This window comes from Eptatretus burgeri, chromosome 11, assembly GCF_056783735.1.
Source record: "Eptatretus burgeri isolate ZD-2024b chromosome 11, Ebu_testis_v1, whole genome shotgun sequence".
NCBI lineage: Eukaryota > Metazoa > Chordata > Myxini > Myxiniformes > Myxinidae > Eptatretus > Eptatretus burgeri.
In genome coordinates this window covers 99785305-99807078 of record NC_140971.1, presented here as the reverse complement: position 1 = coordinate 99807078, position 21774 = coordinate 99785305, and the positions used below count along the sequence as shown (strand labels likewise).

Here is a 21774-nt window from a genome sequence, read left to right as displayed (position 1 = left end):
TCAGTTGGGCGAGTCCGTGTTCCTGCACAATCAACATTTCCTGCTCGGGGATTCCATCCTGGGCCATGGACTCTACATTATTACACATATCCATTTCTAATACCCCGGCTCCCGCTCGCCTTGAGACGCCATCTTGCTTCTCGTGAAGGGTTAATTTCGCTCGCTCGTAATTTGGAGGGAATCGGGGGTCGCTTCTCTCACCCCTGGACCGATTCCCGTGAATTTCGCTGGAGACAGGAGAGCCTGTTGTCCCGCTCTCCAATACCAGTGCCGCGAGGAGGGCGATGAATTTGTATCGCACGACCTGACACCAGTGTTGCGGTCTTCGCGCCCGCCGGCGTGCGACGGCCACGTAACTCGAATCGCGGCACGTCGCCCACCGGACGGACAATCCAGTCGTGACCCTCTCGGACTAACGCCGGGAACCAGTCACGGGTGGACCTTTCGGTCTCACCGCGATCGAGCCAATCAGCCCCCGCGTGGGATAGGGTTGCTCGCCAAATTCGAACTACCTAAGTACCCACGCGGAGGGTAGACCGGGCGATCGCACCTCGCCGCAGGTCGACTTCGGACACGGGCCACTTAAGCGACCCGTTCCGACTATCAGAATAACCGAGCGGTGTTATCGTCGACCTCGACGGTTCGATTAATTATCGGGCGTATTCAGCCCACTACCAACCCTTTACGTGAAGCAAGATGGGGATTCAATGGAGGAAAAAGACGAAGCGAAGCGGGAGAACAGTTCAACAATAAAGCACATTTATTCTCGGCACACGGGAAGCACACAAATACAATTCCACCAAATGCACACAAAAAAGAAAACACAATTCCATTTACACAAAAAGCAAACACAAAAGTGAAAACACAGTGCAGAGCTAATTCCGACTACCGAGCACACGGCAACACTTATACAATTCTACTTCACAGACGGCGCCGACAACACATACCCAAAACCAAGGAAAAGAAATACCCTCAAGAATGGGGTAGGCCTGGGGCCGAGACCTGGTCGGGCCTACCCGTCTGGTGATGAGACGCGGAGCGGCGATGGCCCCGCAACCCGCGGGCCTCGTGGACAGTGCCAGGCAGGGGGGTGGGAACGGGGCCCCCTTGGTCGCACTATCTCAGCGCGGGGGGGGAACAGGAGGGGGTTGCTGATGCTCGGGGTATAGAGGATCTTTATTATGTGCGCGACGAGCGTCTCCACCTCGGCCAGGTCGCGCTGCCGGCCTCCCAGGGGTGCAGCTCCCTGCACGACGCGAGCACCCTTCGTCCGACTCGCCGCCTCTCCACAGCTCGTCCCCTCCGTTCCGACTCTCCTTCGCCTCGTTCCGACCTTTACGACTCCCTTCTTCCTCGTTCCGACTTCTTACTACTCCTTTCTTCCTCGTTCCGACTTCTTACTACTACTTTCTTCCTCGTTCCGACTTCTTACTACTCCTTTCTTCCTCGTTCCGACTTCTTACTACTCCTTTCTTCCTCGTTCCGACTTCTTACTACTCCTTTCTTCCTCGTTCCGACTTCTTACTACTCCTTTCTTCCTCGTTCCGACTTCTTACTACTCCTTTCTTCCTCGTTCCGACTTCTTACTACCCTTTTACTGACGAACACCGTCCTTTTATCCCCCCGTAACTTCGCCTTTGACCCCCTCCCTTTGACCTTTCAACTCGCTCCCCATTGGCCCGACAAAAAGTGGGCGTGAAGGCTTTTTGATCCACAAATTTGCATATATCGATCGCCCTGGGGCAGGAGCCAGTCGCCCCTCGCTCACCGATTGGACGGCAAAAAGTGGGCGTGTGTCGTTTTGGATCCGTTTTTGAAGCAGAAAATCCGTGATTTTGTACACGCTGTTCAACGTGCGCCCTACACGAGTCCAGCATCGGTGCCCATGAGTGGCGCGAGACGACGGCGATGCGATGGTGGCGAGTTGTGACGGTAAAGGTCGTGGCGGTTGTGGTGAAGCGGTGGTTGTGGTCGGTGGTTGATGTTGTGGTTGTGATGGTGGCGATTGGTCCAAAATAAAGATAGTAAAAGAAAAACGGCTATCCTGAAGAGTCGCAGCACGTATAAATGACATGTATTCCCACTAGACAACGGGTTTGGGCCTAACTACACATGCACTTACCGAGATACCTCACCTAAGGGACCTGAATGGTGGTTTGCGAATCTGGTAACCACAACAATATGTTATTCAATCATTCTCCTGTTTGATCAATATGATATGTTACTCAATCATTCTCCTGTTAGATCAATATAATATGTTACTCAATCATTCTCCTGTTAGATCAATTTGATATATTACTCAATCATTCTCCTGTTAGATCAATATAATATGTTATTCAATCATTCTCCTGTTAGATCAATATAATATGTTACTCAATCATTCTCCTGTTCGATCAATATAATATATTATTCAATCATTCTCCTGTTAGATGAATGTGACATGTGATTCAATCATTATCCTGTTAGATCAATATAATGTTATTCAACCATTATCTTGTTCGATCAATATAATATGTTATTCAATCATTATCCTGTTAGAGTTAGATCAATATAATATGTTACTCAATCATTCTCCTGTAAGCTCTGCGCTGGGCCGCGCTATGAGAGGGTGGAGTGCAGCCTGGAATCATGATGAAACCCAATCCTTATCCCTGTGTCGTAAGAAGCGACCAGGGTTGCGTCAGGAAGGGCATCCGGCGTAAAACCTATGCCAAATCAGTATGCGGATCATAACGGATGATCCGCTGTGGCGACCCTTAACGGGAGCAGCTGAAAGACGAACAACAATCATTCTCCTGTTAGATCAATATAATGTTATTCAATCATTATCCTGTTAGATCAATATAAAGTGATTTAATCATTATCCTGTTAGATCAACATAATAGGTTATTCAATCATTCTCCTGTAAGATCAATATAATATGTTACTCATTCATTCTCCTCTTAGATCAATATAATATACTAGCGATACCCGTGCACTTGCACGGGATAGCAGTACAACATAGCTGGTAGCAGAGGACAGACCATACACGGGGAATGGCAAAAATACGCATTGTGCAAAATGCAAGTGGTACTATGGAACGCCATGACTTCCCAAACATTGTCGGCATGTCCGCTAAGTGCCACAGCAATTTCATAGGGATAGTGTGAAGACGAGTCGAGTTTTTAGTCTGCAAGCTTGGTATTATAATAGAGATTACTCAATCATTCTCCTGTTAGATCAATGTAATATGTCATTCAATCATTCTCCTGTAAGATCAATATAATATGTTATTCAACCATTATCTTGTTAGATCAATATCATATGTTATTCAATCATTATCCTGTTAGAGTTAGATAAATATAATATGTTACTCAATCATTCTTCAGTTAGATCAATATAATATGTTTCGCAATCATTCCGCTGAGAGATCAATATAAAATGTTATTCAATCATGATCCTGTTGGAGTTAGATCAATATGATATGTTACTCAATCATTCCCCTGTAATATCAATACAATATGTTATTCAATCATTATCCTGTTAGAGTTAGATCAATATAATATGTTACTCAATTATTATCCTGTTAGATCAATATAATATGTTTCTCAATCATTATCCTATTTGATCAATATAATATGTTACTCAACCATTATCCTGTTAGATCAATATAATATGTTATCAAATCATTATCCTGTTAGATCAATATAATATGTTACTCAATCATTATCCTGAAAGAATGAGATCAATACAAGTTACTCAATCATTCTTCTGTTAGATCAATATCATATGTTATTCAATCATCATCCTGTAAGAGTTAGATCAATATAATATGTTACTCAATCATTCCCCTGGAAGATCAATATAATATGTGACTCAATCATTCCCCTGTGAGATCAATATAATATGTTTTTCAATCATTCCCCTGTTCGATCAATATAATATGCGACTCAATCATTCTCCTGTGAGATCAATATAATGTTATTCATTCATTATCCTGTTCGATCAATATAATATGTTATTCAATCATTATCTTGTTCGATCAATAGAATATGTTACTCAATCATTCTCCTATTAGATCAATATTATATGTTACTCAATCATTCTCCTGTTCGATCAATATAATATGTTATTCAATCATTCTCCTGTTAGATCAATATGATATGTTACTCAATCATTCTCCTGTTAGATCAATATAATCTGTTACTCAACCATTCTCCTGTTCGATCAATATGATATGTTACTCAATCATTCTCCTGTTAGATCAATATAATATGTTACTCAATCATTCTCCTGTTAGATCAATATAATGTTATTCAATCATTATCCTGTTCGATCAATATAATATGTTACTCAATCATTCTTCCGTGAGATCAATATATGTTATTCAATCATTATCCTGTTAGATCAATATAATATGTCACTTAATCATTCCCCTGTGAAAGCAAGATAATATGTTACTCAATCATTCCCCTGTGAGATCAAGATAATAAGTGACTCAATCATTCTCCCGTGAGATCAATATAAAATGTTACTCAATCATTCTCCTGTTGGATCAATATAATGTTATTCAATCATTCTCCGGTCAGATCAGTGTAATATGTCACTTAATCATTGTTCCGTTAGATGAATATAAAATGTTGCTCAATCATTCCAACCTCAATCATTCTCCTGTTAGACCAATATATGTCAATCTCTCATTCCCCACTCAATCATTCTCCAGTTGAGTAATATAACAAGTTACTCATTCATTCTCCATACAATTATTCTCCTGTTAGATCAATATAATGTGCTAATCAATCATTCTCCTGTTAGATAAATATAATATTGTTACGGATTTCAGAATCCGGTCTGATTTATGCATCCACACATCCAGGTCCTCAGACAGTTATTTCCTTAAATGCATGTTCAGATTAGCCCCATCCCCATGTCTAATGGGATCTTAAATGTGATGCGTTGAGAAGGGTAAAAAATAGATCCCCTCTCTTAAGGCCCAGTCACACCTTGACGTTTTAGCCAGCTTTTGCCGATTTTTGAAAAAATTGTCTAAAACGCTGGCACACGTCGAATACGTTATGGGTAAGTTTTGGAAACAATGAGAGCATGCTCAAAAACACTGCCATACGTCGTAGTACGCTGGCTTTCATCGTTGTACTTTGCGGTTGTCCTCAAATTTTAGCATGCTTGAAATTTTACGACTTATGCCAGCGTATGACTCACAAGTTCCGCTACGCTGGCCATAAGTTGTAGGCACGTTATGCGATCGTTGACACAAGTCGACACACATTACTTGTAAGTTAATCATAAGTCGAAACACGTCGAGGTAATGTTTAGCGTACCCAAAACTTATTTCTAACCTCTGACGAACGTGTTGTAGGCACTTTACACGATCATTGACACACGTCCACACACATGACTTGTAAGGTGCTCATAAGTCGAAACACATCAAGGTAATGGTTAAGGCCCGGTCACACCTTGACGTTTTAGCCAACGTATGCCGATTTTTGAATTTTTTTTCTAAAACGCTGGCACACGTTGAATACGTTATGGGTAAGTTTTGATAACATTGAGAGCACGCTGGCATACGTCGTAGTACGTTGCCATACGTCGTTGTACGCTGGCTTTAAACGTTGTACTTTTTGGTTGTCCCCAAATTTTTTCATGCTTGAAATTCCACGACGTATGCCGGCGTATGACTCACACGTTCCGCTACGCTGGCCACAAGTTGTAGGCACGGTCTGCGATCGTTGACAGACGTCAACACATGCTACTTGTAAGTTAATCATAAGTTGAGACACGCCGAGGTAATGTTTAGCGTACCCGAAACTTATTTCTAACCTATGATTAACGTGTTGTTGGCACGTTACGCGATCATTGCCACACGTCGACAGACGTTACTTTTAAGTTACTCATAGGCTGAAAGACGTCGGTATAATGGATCGTCCTTGCGTCAGCGTCCACGGCCATGGCCAGGACACTTATTTGCAGCATTCTTCAAACTTTTCTTCGGCATGACGAGGATGTTCACACTTCGATGTCTAGCTTGGCTATGATTCCAATTGTCCATCGGCAGCGTCTATTTAAAATAGTCGAGTTTGAGCGTTTTAACACGTTCAGAAGAAACGCTTCAAATTTCCAAACCCCAGCGTCAAAAAAAAAAAAACAAAAAAAAACAAAGGCGAGTGACAGCAATTTAAATCGTTCATTGTAAACAATGAAACGAGCTGAGTGGTACCGTTTAAAAGTCGTTGAGTGTAAAAAAATTCAAATTGTTGAGCGCAAGCGTCTACTTTCAATAGTGGAGATGCAGCCATTTAAATCGTTGAGTGGCAGCCTATGAACCTACCCGTGGACACGCGGACGCAAGGACGATCCATCATAACCCACACCCTCCCCCTCACACTCACCTACTACTGCCAACATGAACAAACTACTACTAATACTAATACTAATACTGATACTGATACTGATACTGTTACTGCTGACATGGACATCGACTCAAAAAGACTCAAAAACACTGTTGGGTTCCCCTTTTATGAACACCATTTTTATATACCAATTCCCAAAATCGCTGGGAACACGTCTTTTTATGGCAGTTGTAAGCTAGAAACACATTCATTTTTTTTATTTTTTTGTCGACCGGAAGACGTCATTGGAATACGTCTACATACGTCGATGTGTGTTGGGACTACGTAAAGAATTGGTTCAAAGCACGTCAAACATAAGTTATAAATACGTTTCGCGTAAAAAAGACATTACCGCGACGTGTTACGACTTATGAGTAGCTTATAAGTCGCCTTTGTGGACGTGTGTAAGCGTCCACATATTGTGTGTAAAACTTATCCTCATCGCATGCGAACGTGTGTCATACGCCGAGTACGTCGTAAAATTTTGAACATGTTCAAAATTTCTTGACGTACTCTACTTACTACGACTTATGATAGCGTATTTAGCGTTCTACTCGCGCATACCAAACTTACCCATACCGTATTCGACGTGCCCCAACGTTTTAGACACACTTTTTGTTACGTCGGCATACGCTGGCAAGATCGCCAAGGTGTGACCGCGATTTTGACCCTTCCATTTCTACGGCAGTTATGATTTGAATCGTTGTGCGTCAGCCTTTTAATAGGCTACGTCACGACATCGTCGGCGATGCGTGCAACGCGCTATGCCTGAGTTAGACCATCGTTGGGCATCGGTTGTGTAGGCCGACAACAGGTTCAGCATTCGTTGGTATAAGTTATCTATAACACAACGAAACGTTCTGTGTAGTTACCAATGCGTTATACATAAGACCAAGTCGCTATGAATACGTCCGAATCTTTAAAAAAAACCATCAAAAGTTCAACGTAAGCCAGCGTTTTACATAAATTTTAACACGTTGCCATCGCTGGCTAAAACGTCAAGGTGTGACTGGGCCTTTAGCGTCAGTGTGTCCAGACACCCTGGTTTTTTGGGGGTTTTTTTTTTCTTCGGTATGACGGTGATGTTGACACTTCGATTTTTGTGTGGTTACGATTTAAATCGTTGAGCGGCAGCCTATTAATTATATTATATTATAACCGCACTAGAAATCAAAGTGTCAACATCACCATCATACCGAAGAAAAAAAAAAAACAGGGAGTCTGGAACACTGACGCTAAACATTACCTCGACGTGTTTTGACTTATGAGTAACTTACAAGTAACTTTTGTCGACGTGTGCCAACGATCGCATATCGTGCGTACAACTTATTCCCATCGCATGCGGAACGTGTGAGGCATACGGCAAGTACGTGATAAAATTTTTAACACGTTTAAAATTTCAAGACATACTCCACTTACTACGATGTATGATAGCGTACTTTAGAGTCCTATTCACGTATACCAAACTTACCCATACCGTATTCGACGTGCGCCAGCGTTTTCAACACATTTTTCAGAGGTCGCCATACGCTGGCAAGATCGCCAAGGTGTGACTGCGATGTTGACACTTCCATTTCTCCGGCGGTTATGATTTGAATCATTGTGCGGCAGCCTTTTAATGGGCTACGCCACGTGATCGTCGGCGATACGTGCAGCGCGCTATGCATAATTTAGACTATCGTTGGGCATAGGTTGTGAACGCCGACAACAGGCTAAGCATTCATTGGTATAAGTTATCTATTAGACAACGAAACGTTCTATGTCTGTTACTAATATGTTATGCATACGACCAACTCGTTATGAATACGTCCGAATCTTAAAAAAAAACATCAAAAGTTCAGCGTAAGCCAGCGTTTTACATACATTTTGATACGTTGCCATTGCTGGCTAAAACATCAAGGTGTGACTGGGCCTTTATGGGAAGTTTTTATCTTTACGACAGACACGTTTACACACATTTCTTTCGTGAGCTCTGACGCGCGCCCTTATTTTTCCTTAGCAATGGTCTTTCGCGAGCGCCGACGCCTGCCATTTTTGAGAGCGCACGGGTCGTCATGGTAACCGTGCACAAGTGGGGCGGGGTGAGGTTGGGGCGGACTCTGCACCCGCTGAGACGGCCAGAGATATAAAACGAATTGGAGGACCGTTCTGAGGGAGAGAAGTAAGAGGAGAGAGAGAAGTAAGAGGAGGAGAAGAGAATGAGAAAGAAAGTGAGTGAAGTAAGAGGAGGGAGAAGAAGGCGTGAGAAGCGAGCAAGAAGTGGGTGTAAGCGCGCGAGGGAAGAAGCGTGCAAGCGAGGAAGCGTGCAGGCCCGAAAGTGAGCAACCGATTGTGTGGTGTGCGTGTGGGTGTGAGCAGCGCCGACAACGAGTGAGGCTCGGGTCGGCCACCAATGTGTGAGGCGCGGGTCAGTCACCGATGGACCGTGTGTGTCACTGGACATCACCAGTTTCGTGAAGTGTGAGGAACTGCCCGTGTCGCAGCACCAGGGTCTAAACCCGCGACAGACGATCTCGGTGCCTTCTCAGACATCGACTGGCATTCAAAACTGTTCGCGAGAGGGTGCACGGTCAGGCTGGGAGTTGGCGACGGACGTGACACGCACGCACACATTTCAGGACGTTTTCACTTCAGGGACGACTACTCTCTGGTGAGCGAGAAAATTATCTTCTCCCCCTCCCCCTTTGAATGATCTGTTGGGTACCCTTGTCTGTGTTTCGCTGCAAGTCAACCCCCGATAAGCATCTGCTCTTTGTCTCTTTCCTGGCATTTTGATTGATTTTGCTTTGAAATGTATTCTTTTACTCACCTCAGAAAATAAATAGTTCCTTCCATTTATTTATTTTCTATTAATAAATTAGTTATTGACTTCCAACCTGTCCATGTTTGTCCTTTCCTTCCATTGGTCTCGCATTGTCCGAACCGAGATAGACTGGGAGGTAATTACCACAGATTTGACTAAAAATAGTCGGCACGCACCAGCAGTTAAAACGCTCGGCCGCCCTAATTAAAATCTAATCGAGATAACATTGGTGCTTTGCCGAGGGCACACTCCCCGCTCAGGTAACCACGTGACCTCTAGTTAAACGGCATAATGAGACGGTGGACACTGGAACTTGTGGTTGACTGGGTGGCGTTCGTGGTTCTAAAACAACCCACTGTACCACAACGTTAATTGTGAGAGGTGGCTCCAGGTTCGGCTCTACCGAGGACAACCGGGGATTAATCCCCCTGAGTGACAAGCTGGTGTCTCGGTACCCGTGGCCGCAACAATATGTTACTCAATCATTCTCCTGTTCGATCAATATCCTCCGTCACTCAATCGTTCTCCTGTTAGATCAATACAAAATGTTGCTGAATCATTCCACACTCAATCATTCTCCTGTTCGATCAATATAATTGAGAGAGGGAGAGAATCTGAGAGAGGATAGAGCATCACCTGTGGTCAAGTGATTCTACGATGTGAATTCTTTCACGGGTCTTTCGGCACCAATGTTGTGCTGAACTGTCAGTTGACGAACTGTAGCCCGTCTATTGTTCAGCACAATCCTGCTTGCAGGGGAATTCGCGCATTGCATTCCTCTAAGCCCATCCTTGGTGTACTGAAGTTCGAGCTGGTGGTGGTAGGCTCTTGATAGAGGAGTCCGAAGTGAAGGCCCACTGGGCCACCTACTTTGAGTGGCTGTACCAGCCTGATCCACCAACTGTTGAGTTGGATGCTAGGGGTGTTACTATCCTGATTGCTGACCCTCCAATTAACTGTGATCCACCTTCGTTTGTGGAAACCCAGGCTGCGTTGAACTGTTTGAAATAGATAAAGCTCCTGGGATTTGTGGCATTCATGCTGAACTTCTGAAGGCAGGTGGAAATGCTGTACTCATGCCATTGCATGCGGTTCTGTGCTCTGCCTCGAACACAGGCATCATCCCCACTGGTTGGAAGAGGGGCCTTGTTGTCCCTCTCTGGAAAGGGTCGGGTGATCACCAGGACCACAACAACTACCGAGAGGTGAAGCTGCTCTTAGTGCTGAGCAAGGTCTTTGCTTGGATAATTCTTGATAGGTTTTGCCACCATCTGCTTGAGCATCAGCACCCAGACCAATCAGGCTTTATACAAAAGACGTCAATGATTGACTGTATCCTTGCTCTTTGTGTCCTCACCAAACATAGACGAGATTTTCAGCAGAGACTGCTTGCAGGCTATGTTGATCTCTGCCAGGCATTCGATTCCATGAATCGGGATGCCCTCTGGAAGACTCTTGGTCTTTGTGGGGTGCCACCAAAACTGATCAACCTGATGTCTGAACTACACTTTGATACTGAGAGTGCTGTGAGATGTGGTGATACCATCTCTGACTTATTTTGCAGTTGTTACTGGAGTTCATCAGAGATGTGTACTGGCCCCCACACTTTTCAGCGCTTGTCTGGACTGGATTCTGGGGCGGATGTTGGAGAGATCAAGCTGCAGTGCATCGTTTGGGAATGTCGACATCTCTGACCATCATTTCTCAGATGATGCAGTCATCTTTGTGGATATCCTTTTTGGGATTGAATAACTTGGGATATCCTTTTGGGGTCCCTCAAGGTGCTGAATGAGGAGTTGGAGCCACTGGTATTATGGGTTTTCTGGGTCAAAAGTTTCAATGACATCTTGGATGCTGCTATCTTGCATGTACCTGTTTGTGGCGAGGATGTTGAGGTCATTGAAAGATTCACTTTCCTTGGCAGTGATATTCATGTCTCTGCTGGCTACGAGTCAGGAGTCAATAGACGTCTTAGACCATGGGCCAAGCCTCAAAATTCTTCACTTCCGTAGTCTCCACCTGGGGGCTACTTTATTTTGCTCTAAATGATCAATGGACATGTGTGTAAGACCAATGGTGAATGTTCCCATCCCTGAATTTTGAGCATTTTTTCAGAATTCTGATGTAAAGGTGCCAAAATCAGTGCACTTAGCAGACCTCTTTTCTCCAGTGATGATGTCATAGTTGTTCCTTAAATAACCAATCACAGCTGGGGTATTGGGGACCTGAATGTGATTGACCAATCACAGGCCCTGTACTCTGAGTCCTAGGCAAGTGCACTGTTCTGCTAGCATGGGAATGCTGCAGCTCTGCAACAGGAATCTTATCGCATATTTTTTGTGCATTTCACCAGTGAGAGGACCAGGAAAAGCAAGAATGATCAGGACATAAAGGTAATTTATTCTGCCATTATATTATGTGTTGATAATAATATAATGATGACAAATGAAATCGGGCTTTGGTTGCAAAAGTGTTGTTAGGCCAGTTTTTTAAATCACAGCCCCATGCATTAATATTTGTGTTGTGATTTGGTTCTTTTAAAATTTGAGTGGGCTTATCAAATTAATTGGTACAAGTCATCCGAAATGTCCAAGAAATAGTAAAATTTCTTGAGCTTAAGTGCAATTCAGATGTTACACATTATATTTAAAGTGTACATTTTGAGTCCCGGTGTGTACCCTGGCCCGGTGTGTACCCCGGTCAGAATAGGTACACCGTATCCCTGCGTGTCGTAAAAGGCGACTAAAAGGGTTGGCGTCAGGAAGGGCATCCGGCCATAAAAACATCGCCTCAAAAGGAAACCATGATGAGTACAACTGATGGGCAGGGTACAGCCCGAAGTACCCCGTGGGGGTCCTCACCCCCTCTCGTTAAAACTCAAGGTGGGGAACCCGATCGAAGCAAGGGAGAAAATTTTTCCATTTATGATGACCAATCGTCTGATGCCCCACGTGGAGATCGGTTTCTGAGGTTTGGTACATGGAATGTAGGGACAATGACAGGGAGATCTGGAGAAGTGGTTGAAACATTGGTCAGAAGAAGAGTGGACATATGTTGTGTGCAGGAGACACGGTGGAAGGGAAGTGGTGTGAGAATGGTGAAGGGAAGGCAGGGGCAGAAGTACAAGTTTTTGTGGCAAGGGTGCCCGGAAGGCGTGCATGGTGTTGGTGTAATGTTTTCTGAGGAGTTTGTAGACAGTGTAGTGAGTGTGACTAGAGTGAGTGAAAGGTTGATGATGGTGAGAATTGTGATCGGAAATCTCTTGGTGAACGTCATCTCGGGATATGCCCCGCAGGTCGGTCGAAGCGATGAAGAGAAGAACATGTTCTGGTGTGCGATGGAGAAGTTGATGGAAAATGTGAAAGATGAGGAAGTTGTTGTGGTTGGAGGAGACTTGAATGGACATGTGGGAAGGAGTCCAGACGGTTTTGAGGGAGTCCATGGGGGTTATGGATATGGTGTGAGAAATGGAGAAGGTGAAAGGATCTTGGAGTTTGCTGATGGAGCTGATTTGTTGCTCTGTAATACTCAATTCCAGAAAGCGAATAATAAGCTTATTACCTACACGTCAGGTGGTTTGACGACAACCATTGACAACCTGATGGTGCGTCAGCGAGATAGGGGAAACCTCCGGGACACAAAGGTGATCCCAGGGGAGGAGACTGTTTCGCAGCACCACCTGGTTGTCTGCGATATAAGGGTGAAAGGTGCGCGGAGAATTCGGCGGGTGAAGTACCAACCGAGGATGAAGGTGTGGAGGTTGAAAGAGGCAACAGTGAAGGAAGCATTAAGAGAGAGGCTGAGTATGGTTGAAGATGATGTGGTTGAGCTTGAAAGTGGTTGGATGTCAATGAAAGCTCGTCTATTGGGAGCCGTTGGTGAGGTATGTGGATGGACAAAAGGACCACCGAGGCACTCGGAAACATGGTGGTGGGATGATGAAGTTGGAAAGACGATTGAAGAGAAGAGGAAGAAGTTCAAGGAATGGCAAAAGGCAAAGGATACGGTGGAAGAAGAGGCTGCACATGAAAGTTATAAGGAAGCCAAGAAGGCTGCAAAGAAAGAGGTTGCAAAGGCGCAGGAGGCCCATAGGAAAATGTTCGGAGAACGCTTGGATTCGGAGGAGGGTAAGAGAGCGGTATTCAGGATTGCAAAGCAGATAGCGAGAGAGAGATTTGATGTGACGGGGGTGAGTTGCTTGAAGGATGAAGGGGACAAATTGTTGTGGACTCAGATGGAATTAAAAGAAGATGGAAGAGATATATGGAAAGGCTGTTGAATGTAGAAAATGAACGTATTCTTTTACTCACCTCAGAAAATAAATAGTTCCTTCCATTTATTTATTTTCTATTAATAAATTAGTTATTGACTTCCAACCTGTCCATGTTTGTCCTTTCCTTCCATTTCCACTGAGGTGGAAAGGACTGGGAAGTGGCCGTGTGCTGTGTGCAGGAAGGGTGTCGGAGTGAACTCCATTCAGTGTACAATGTGTGCTGAATGGGTTCATCGAAAATGTAGTGGGGTGAGAGGGTCATTAACCAGTGTGGCAGCTACATTCAAGTGTAAGGTGTGCATCGAGGGAGCAGCAGATGAAGGAATTGTTGAGTTGGATCTTGGAGATGGTGTGAAGCTGGAAGGGGTGAAAACATTTTGCTATCTCGGAGACATGCTGAATGGAGAAGGTGGATCAGACTCTTCGACGGTTGCTAGAGTGAGATGTGCATGGAAGAAGTTTCGGGAACTGAGTGGCGTGCTGACAAAGAGGGGAGTGTCGTTGAAGCTGAAGGGAAAGGTGTATGCTTCATGTGTGAGGAGTACGATGATTTATGGGAGTGAGACATGGGTAATGAACATGGAGCAGCAACAAAGGCTAGAAAGGGTGGAAATGCGAATGGTTCGGTGGATGTGTGGAGTATCGTTGAGAGAGAGGAAGACAAATGATGACTTGCGGAAGATGATGGGAATAGAGTCTGTGATGGAGGTTGTGAAGAGAAACAGGTTGAGATGGTTGGGTCATGTGTTGAGGAAGGATGAAAGTGACTGGGTGAGAGGAGTATTGGAAATGAGTGTAGTCGGAAGTAGAGGACGGGGAAGACCGAGAAAAACTTGGCTAAATGTGGTGGAAGAGGAAATGTGGGCAAGGGGATTAAGAAGGGGAGATGCAGAAAACAGGGTAAAGCGGAGAAGATTGTCATGGGGCCCGCAAGGCTAACCCCCGCTTTAGCGGGGAAAATGGCCTTTAAATGTGTGTGTGTGTGTGTGTGTGTATTTTGAGTCAATTCCAGTGAATTTGGTACAAATACCACACCTTTTTTTCTGGACATGCAATGCATATTATTGGCCATATTATAAATAGAGATCTACACCACACATAGGCCTACCTCCATCGCATGTGTGTAATGTAAAAACAATTGCCTCTTGACTTCCAAATTTTGTTAGTAGAACTTGACAAAAAGAGTATAACTATGAAGTCTGGATTTCATATTGATATTCAAATGGATGAACAAATAACCAAGAGTACAAAAATGTTGAAAAGTATGATGTTGCTATAAAGATTTGACTGAATATCACCATACTAATGACTATCCAGTGGATGCTTAAATCTAACACTGCAGTCTTGGGAGGGGGGAGGGAGCTGGGTATGGTAATTCTGGTCACTTGTTTTTCATTTTTAAGTACTTTATGCATAATAAGTGGCCATGCAGCTCATTTTTTTTAAGTGGAGACACGACATTGCCTTTAAGGATTGTAATTCAGCAAATATCTATGAATGTACACATGATGTGTTTGCATTTTCGATGAAATATCCAAGCTTATACATTTTATGCATATTCCACAAAAAACATGAATTGTTCATTATCTTTTTTTCTCGGTGATTATTCATCTTTTGATTTTGTAGTTTTGTAATTTGATTAATATTTATGTAACCTTGGAAAGTGATATTCTTAACTGTATATGATGTGTAACACTTTGTTCTGTTACCAACTTTTTTTTTTTTTTTTTGTAAACATTTACCAGACATGAATATCTTACACCTAACATAATTCACATTGCAGTTAGTCTGGTTATAGAGTGTACAAGTGAACATCTCCAATTGTGCTTTGTTCATATGGCTTCATCTTCAATTCCATGCATTTCAATATCAAATTTGTCAATTATTACTTTAATCATTATAGATAAACATTCATGATAACAGCAGGATATACAAACTGTCTATGTCATTATCTTTGGGAGAGACTAATGTTGATACATTTCATTGAAATTCTTAGATTTAAAAAAATATATTCTATTTCACTGAAACACACCTAAATTCATATGGTTTTAGCTATAATTTCATGCATTTGAATTCCAAATGGGTTCATGGTTACTTTTATTATAATCGATTACATTCATTAATGTAAGGATGGTAATGGAGGGATACAGTTTGTCTCTGGGGAAGCCTAGTGCTATTGCATGTCATCAGAAATCTGTAACCTTAAAAAGAGATATCCCTAACCGTATGTGATGTAACACTTTGTTTTGTGACCAACTTAGTATGCATTTTTTTGTTGGACAAATATGCAAGTTACCTGCACTATGTTAATGATCATAGAAACCAAATTATTGATTTTATTAGTCAGGTTTACTTGAATTACGTTGAGCAGAAAAGATGATAGGATAGGCCATGAAAGCCTTGTGATAAAAGTGTGTGACAGATTAGAAGACTGATGAACATATTGGAATGTGTTAAGAATGAACTTGTGCACTTGTTATTCAACAAAGAACTGATGTGTACAATAGATGCATGATTTTTGATACATTTGCAAGTTATTCAAAATACATGGAAGTCATATTTTAAACTACAGACTTTTATGATCTCATTTCACATGTTGCCCTACCAATGTGTAAAATAATATGATTTAGTTTATGGTTTGTGGACACAATACCTTTTAGATATGTATCTTAAATTTAATGCTCATGAACATGTTTGTATGAAAAAGAGGCAAATTTACCCCAGCATCCTCTTTGATTTTTGAAGAAATTTGCACATTTGTTGTTGCAGGTACATATATATTTGCGACTATAATATTTCAGATCTAGGAATTTGCTGAAAATAAACACACATTTTACTTGACGTGAAAATCATTCATATTTGTGTTTTCTAATTGATATTAGCTTTAATTTAAGCATATATTTCAGCTTTTAAGTATTAATCAAAACCATTAACTTGAAGATCAGTAATGACTAACATAATCACATCAGGACCTCATAGAATTGATAAAAACAGATTCATTGTGTAAATGACCAGTTACAACCTCAATAATGCTTATAAATGTTCTGAGAAATTATACATAATGCAATATTGTACAAATATTGGAGGTTTTGAAATAATATATGTATTGTGATGCACGACATAATACATTATAAAAGTTGTTGTTGTTGTTGTTCGTCTTTCGGCTGCTCCCGTTAGGGGTCGCCACAGCGGATCATCCGTTATGATGCGCATACTGATTTGGCAGAGGTTTTACGCCGGATGCCCTTCCTGACGCAACCCTGGTCGCCTCTTACGACACAGGGATATGGATTGGGTTTCGCCATGATTCCGGGCTGCCCTACACCCTCTCATAGCGCGGCCCAGTGCAGAGCACCCGTCCTCAAGCGATCCTCCAACCCAAGCCTCCGAGTAGCCGGATTACAGGCGCACGCCACTACGCCCGGTTATAATACATTATAAAAGTATGCATCCTAATTGAATAACATTATAAATTGGTTAGTTCATGCTTCAGGTCGTAATAAAGCTACCAGTGAAGACACAAAATGTAATTAATTGTACTATTGTTATTTTGTATGAATACATACAAGATGTGAGAAGAGAGTGATATTAAGAAGAGACAAAGGAGAAAGAATGAAAGGGGAGGGGAGTGAGAGGGAATGGAGGGGAAAAGAAAGTGCCTGTGTATGAGGTTTTCTGAGAATGAAAAGTGGGAAATATTTCGTAATGAAATAGGAGGATAAGCAAATAATAAGTATGGTAGGTGGGATAGAAGTTGTTTCAAGCAAATATTGGCACAGTGAACAGTCAGAGATGTAAAATAAATTAGGGGCATTTTTTTTTCTTTAGAAATGAAAGTACATGGCAATGTGAAGTTTGCATTTTTAACTTTCTTATGAAAAGATGATGGCAGAGGTATTCCGATTTTTTACTACCTGCTCAAAACTGTGCTTATTTGACCATTTATACTTCCTGTATTTCATTATGTCAAAAGATACTAAAAACACAATCTTCTCAGCATTTAACAATGTTGTGGATGTGTTTTCATGCAAGGAGTCCTCTAAAAGTATTTCTGCTGTCCATTTCATATATTTCAGTGCTCTTAAACCCACAGAAAATGCCTATATGTCTCCGTTGCTAGGGTAAAACTACCATAGCAACCATTTTTTTTATGTATTTCTTTGTTTTGGTTAAATTCTTAGTAAAGGCCCGGTCACACCTTGACGTTTTAGCCAGCGATGGCAACGTATTAAAATGTATGTAAAACGCTGGCTGACGTTGAACTTTTGATGTTTTTTTTTTAAGATTCGGACGTATTCATAACGAGTTGGTCGTATGCATAACATATTAGTAATGGACACAGAACGTTTCGTTGTGTTATAGATAACTTATACCAACGAATGCTGACCTGTTGTCGGCCTACACAACCGATGCCCAACGATAGTCTAACTTCGGCATAGCGCATTGCACGCATAGCCGACGATGTCGTGACTTAGCCTATTAAAAGGCTGACGCACAACGATTCGAATCATAACTGCCGTAGAAATGGAAGTGTCAACATCGCGGTCACACCTTGGCGATCTTGCCAGCGTATGCCAACCTAAGAAAAATGTGTCTAAAACGTTGGGGCACGTCAAATACGGTATGAGTAAGTTTGGTATACGTGAGTACAACGCTAAAGTACGCTATCATACGTCGTAGTAAGTAGAGTACGTCAAGAAATTTTAAACATGTTCAAAATTTTACGACGTACTCGGCATATGACACACGTTCCGCAAGCGATGGGGATAAGTTTTACACACGATATGTGGACGCTTACACACGTCCACAAAGGCTACTTATAAGCTACTCATAAGTCGAAACACGTCACGGTAATGTCTTTTTTACGCGAAACTTATTTCTAACTTGTGTTTGACGTGCTTTGAACCAATTCTTTACGTAGTCCCAACACACATTGACGTATGTAAACGTATTCCAATGACGTCTTCCGGTCGACAAAAAAAAAAATAAATGAACGTGTTTCTAGGTTACAACTGCCATATAAAGACGTGTTCGCAGCAGTTTTTGGAATTGGTATATAAAAATGCTGCTCATAAAAGGGAACCCAACAGTGTTTTCGAGTTCCTTTTTGAGTCGATGTCCATGTCAGCAGTATCAGTATCAGTATTAGTATTAGTAGTAGTTGGTGCATGTTGGCAGTAGTAGGTGAGTGTGAGGGGGAGGGTGTGGGTTATGATGGATCGTCCTTGCATCCGCGTGTCCACGGGTAGGTTCATAGGCTGCCACTCAACGATTTAAATGGCTGCATCTCCACTATTGAAAGTAGACGCTTGCACTCAACAATTGGATTTTTTTACACTCAACGACTTTTAAACGTTACCACTCAGCCATTTTCATTGTTTACAATGAACGATTTAAATTGCTGTCACTCGCCTTTGTTTTTTGAATCTGGCGCTCGGAAATTTTAATCGTTTCTATTGAACGTGCTAAATCGCTCAAACCCCACTATTGAAAGTAGACGCTTGCGCTCAACAATTGGATTTTTTTACACTCAACGACTTTTAAACGGTACCACTCAACTATTTTCATTGTTTACAATGAACGATTTAAATTGCTGTCACTCGCCTTTGTTTTTTGACGCTGGGGTTTTGAAATCTGAAGCGTTTCTTCTGAACGTGTTAAAACGCTCAAACTCGACTATTTTAAATAGACGCTGCCGATGGACAATTGGAATCATAGCCAAGCTAGACATCGAAGTGTGAACATCCTCGTCATGCCGAAGAAAAGTTTGAAGAATGCTGCAAATAAGTGTCCTGGCCATGGCCGTGGACGCTGACGCAAGGACGATCCATTATATCGACGTCTTTCAGCCTATGAGTAACTTAAAAGTAACGTCTGTCGACGTGTGGCAACGATCGCGTAACGTGCCAACAACACGTTAATCATAGGTTAGAAATAAGTTTCGGGTGCGCTAAACATTACCTTGGCGTGTCTCAACTTATGATTAACTTACAAGTAGCATGTGTTGACGTCTGTCAACGATCGCAGACCGTGCATACAACTTGTGGCGAGCGTAGCGGAACGTGTGAGTCATACGCCGGCATACGTCGTGAAATTTTAAGCATGAAAAAATTTGAGGACAACCAAAAAGTACAACGTTTAAAGCCAACGTACAACGACGTATGGCAGTGTTTTTCAGCGTGCTCTCAATGTTATCAAAACTTACCCATAACGTATTCAACGTGTGCCAGCATTTTAGAAAAAAAAATTCAAAAATCGGCATACGTTGGCTAAAACGTCAAGGTGTGACCGGGCCTTAACACTCACTTTTTGATATTGGGAACAATTGATTTTGGGTTTAGATATATATATGAGGAATATATATCAGAAGGTTTCAGGTTGCCCCCAAGAGGAGACTACGGAAATCAAAAACTAAGCAGAAATATTGGGTATGGCCCATGGTCTATCTGGGTCGGGCCTGTGGAGTCATGAATTCATTGGGGGTGTGGCATACACGGGGTGTGGCACACATGGGGTGTGGCACTGTTGGTACCTGTGCAAGAGGACGTAAGTCTGAGTCTTCAGGTCCTTGGTGCTTTCAGTTTTGTTCTACGGATGTGAGACTTGGACTCTGACCAGGGATCTGAGATGGAGACTTTATTCCTTTGGCGCCAGGGCTCTTTGGAGAATCCTTGGCTATCACTGGTCAGACTTTGTGTTCAACGAGCGATTGCTGAGAGGGACTCAAATGAGATTTGCTACCTGCATAGTCCGTGAGCATCAGCTGCGGCTGTGTGGATATGTGGCTCATTTTCCTAACACTGATCCTGCTCACCAGATCCTCTCAGCGAGGGAGCCTCGTGAGTGGAGGAAGCCAATGGGCCGACTGCATGCCTAGTGATTGCAGCAGGTTGATCGGCATCTCAAAGAGATGGGGATGGGCCAGGCATCTGCCTGGGGGATGGCCAGATGAAGACCTCTGGACTACCGGCAGAAAGTGGACACAGCGACGTGCTGCTCTGACGCATACTTCCATACCTGACTTGACCTGACTGATGTAGTTTTCTCCATACCCTAGTCCTCCCATCAGCATGAAACAGCAGCAACCAGGATTCATCAGATCAGGCAATGTTTTTCCAATCCTCCAGTGTTCAGTGTTTTCTTCCTTAGCCCACTGCAACCACAGGTTCCTGATTTTTGCTGAAATAAGTGGAAGCCTGTCTGGTCGTCGGCTGCCATACCGCATTTGTGTCAAGGTACGATGAGTTGTGAATTCTTTCACGGGTCTTTCGGCACCAATGTTGTGCTGAACTGTCAGTTGACGAACTGTAGCCAGTCTATTGTTCTGCACAATCCGTGTCAGCCTCCTTTGCCCTCCTTCACCAATGAGGCATTTTCAACTACTGGCCTGCCTTTGACTGGATGTCTTTTGGGTGGCGGACCATTCTTGATACACACGGGAAACTGTTGAGTATGAAAGATTCAGCAGTGTTACAGTTCTTGACACACTCAAACCGGTGCGCCTGGCATCCACTATTATACCCCGTTCAAAGGCGGCATATAAAATCTTTTGTTATGCCCATTCACCCTCTGAATGGCAATCATACACAATCGATGCCTCATTCGTCTCAAGGCTTTAAAATCCTTCTTTAACCTGTCTGTTCCCCTTCATCTACACTGATTGAAGTGAATTTAACAGGTGTGACCAATAAGGGATCATAGCAGTCACCTGGATTCACCTGATCAGTCTATTTTATGGAAAGAGCAGGTGTTCCAAATATTTTGTACACTGAGTGTATGTTAAGTTTGATTTGAAAGCATCATGAAATAAGTTCAAGTGGCATCAAAATATGAAAACTTTGCAGGGGTGTAATACTTTTGCAGGTTACTGTAGTTGCAGTCAGGAGGAGAGTAACTGAAGTACAGGATTAGAAGGATACAAGGTGTATCGGTGTGATAGGAAGGAGAGAATAGGAGGAGTAGCAATCAGGGTAAAGGACAGCATTGCATCAAGAGAAAGGGGTGACATTAAGGAAGGATTCATGTTGAGGATTCTGTGTGGGTTGAGATTAGAGATTGTAAAAACAGTAAGATACTGGGAGGATGCTTTTATAGGGCTATGGATGTGAAGGAAGAGGAGGAAGGAGGAGTACATTAATAATTCAAAAGGGCATGTGGTAAGCGAAGAGCATTGATTATGGGGGAGTTTAACTTGCCAGGGATAGATTAGGTCGAGGAATAAGGAAAGGACAGAGCAGATGAAGATTTCCTAGTTATAGTCTCGGATTGCTTTTTAACCCAGTTTGTAGAGAACCCAGTTTGGTTGTTCAGTG

General features: G+C 42.8%; 1 protein-coding gene and 1 pseudogene across 2 annotated transcripts in view; both read right to left on the bottom strand.

The window, feature by feature from the left end:
* The window catches only part of LOC147017755 (cadherin-17-like), a 168643-nt gene that overhangs the window by 46786 nt on the left and 100083 nt on the right, over window positions 1-21774 (bottom strand). The window lies entirely within an intron of this gene.
* On the bottom strand, window positions 16748-16888 carry LOC147017757 (signal recognition particle RNA; annotated as a pseudogene).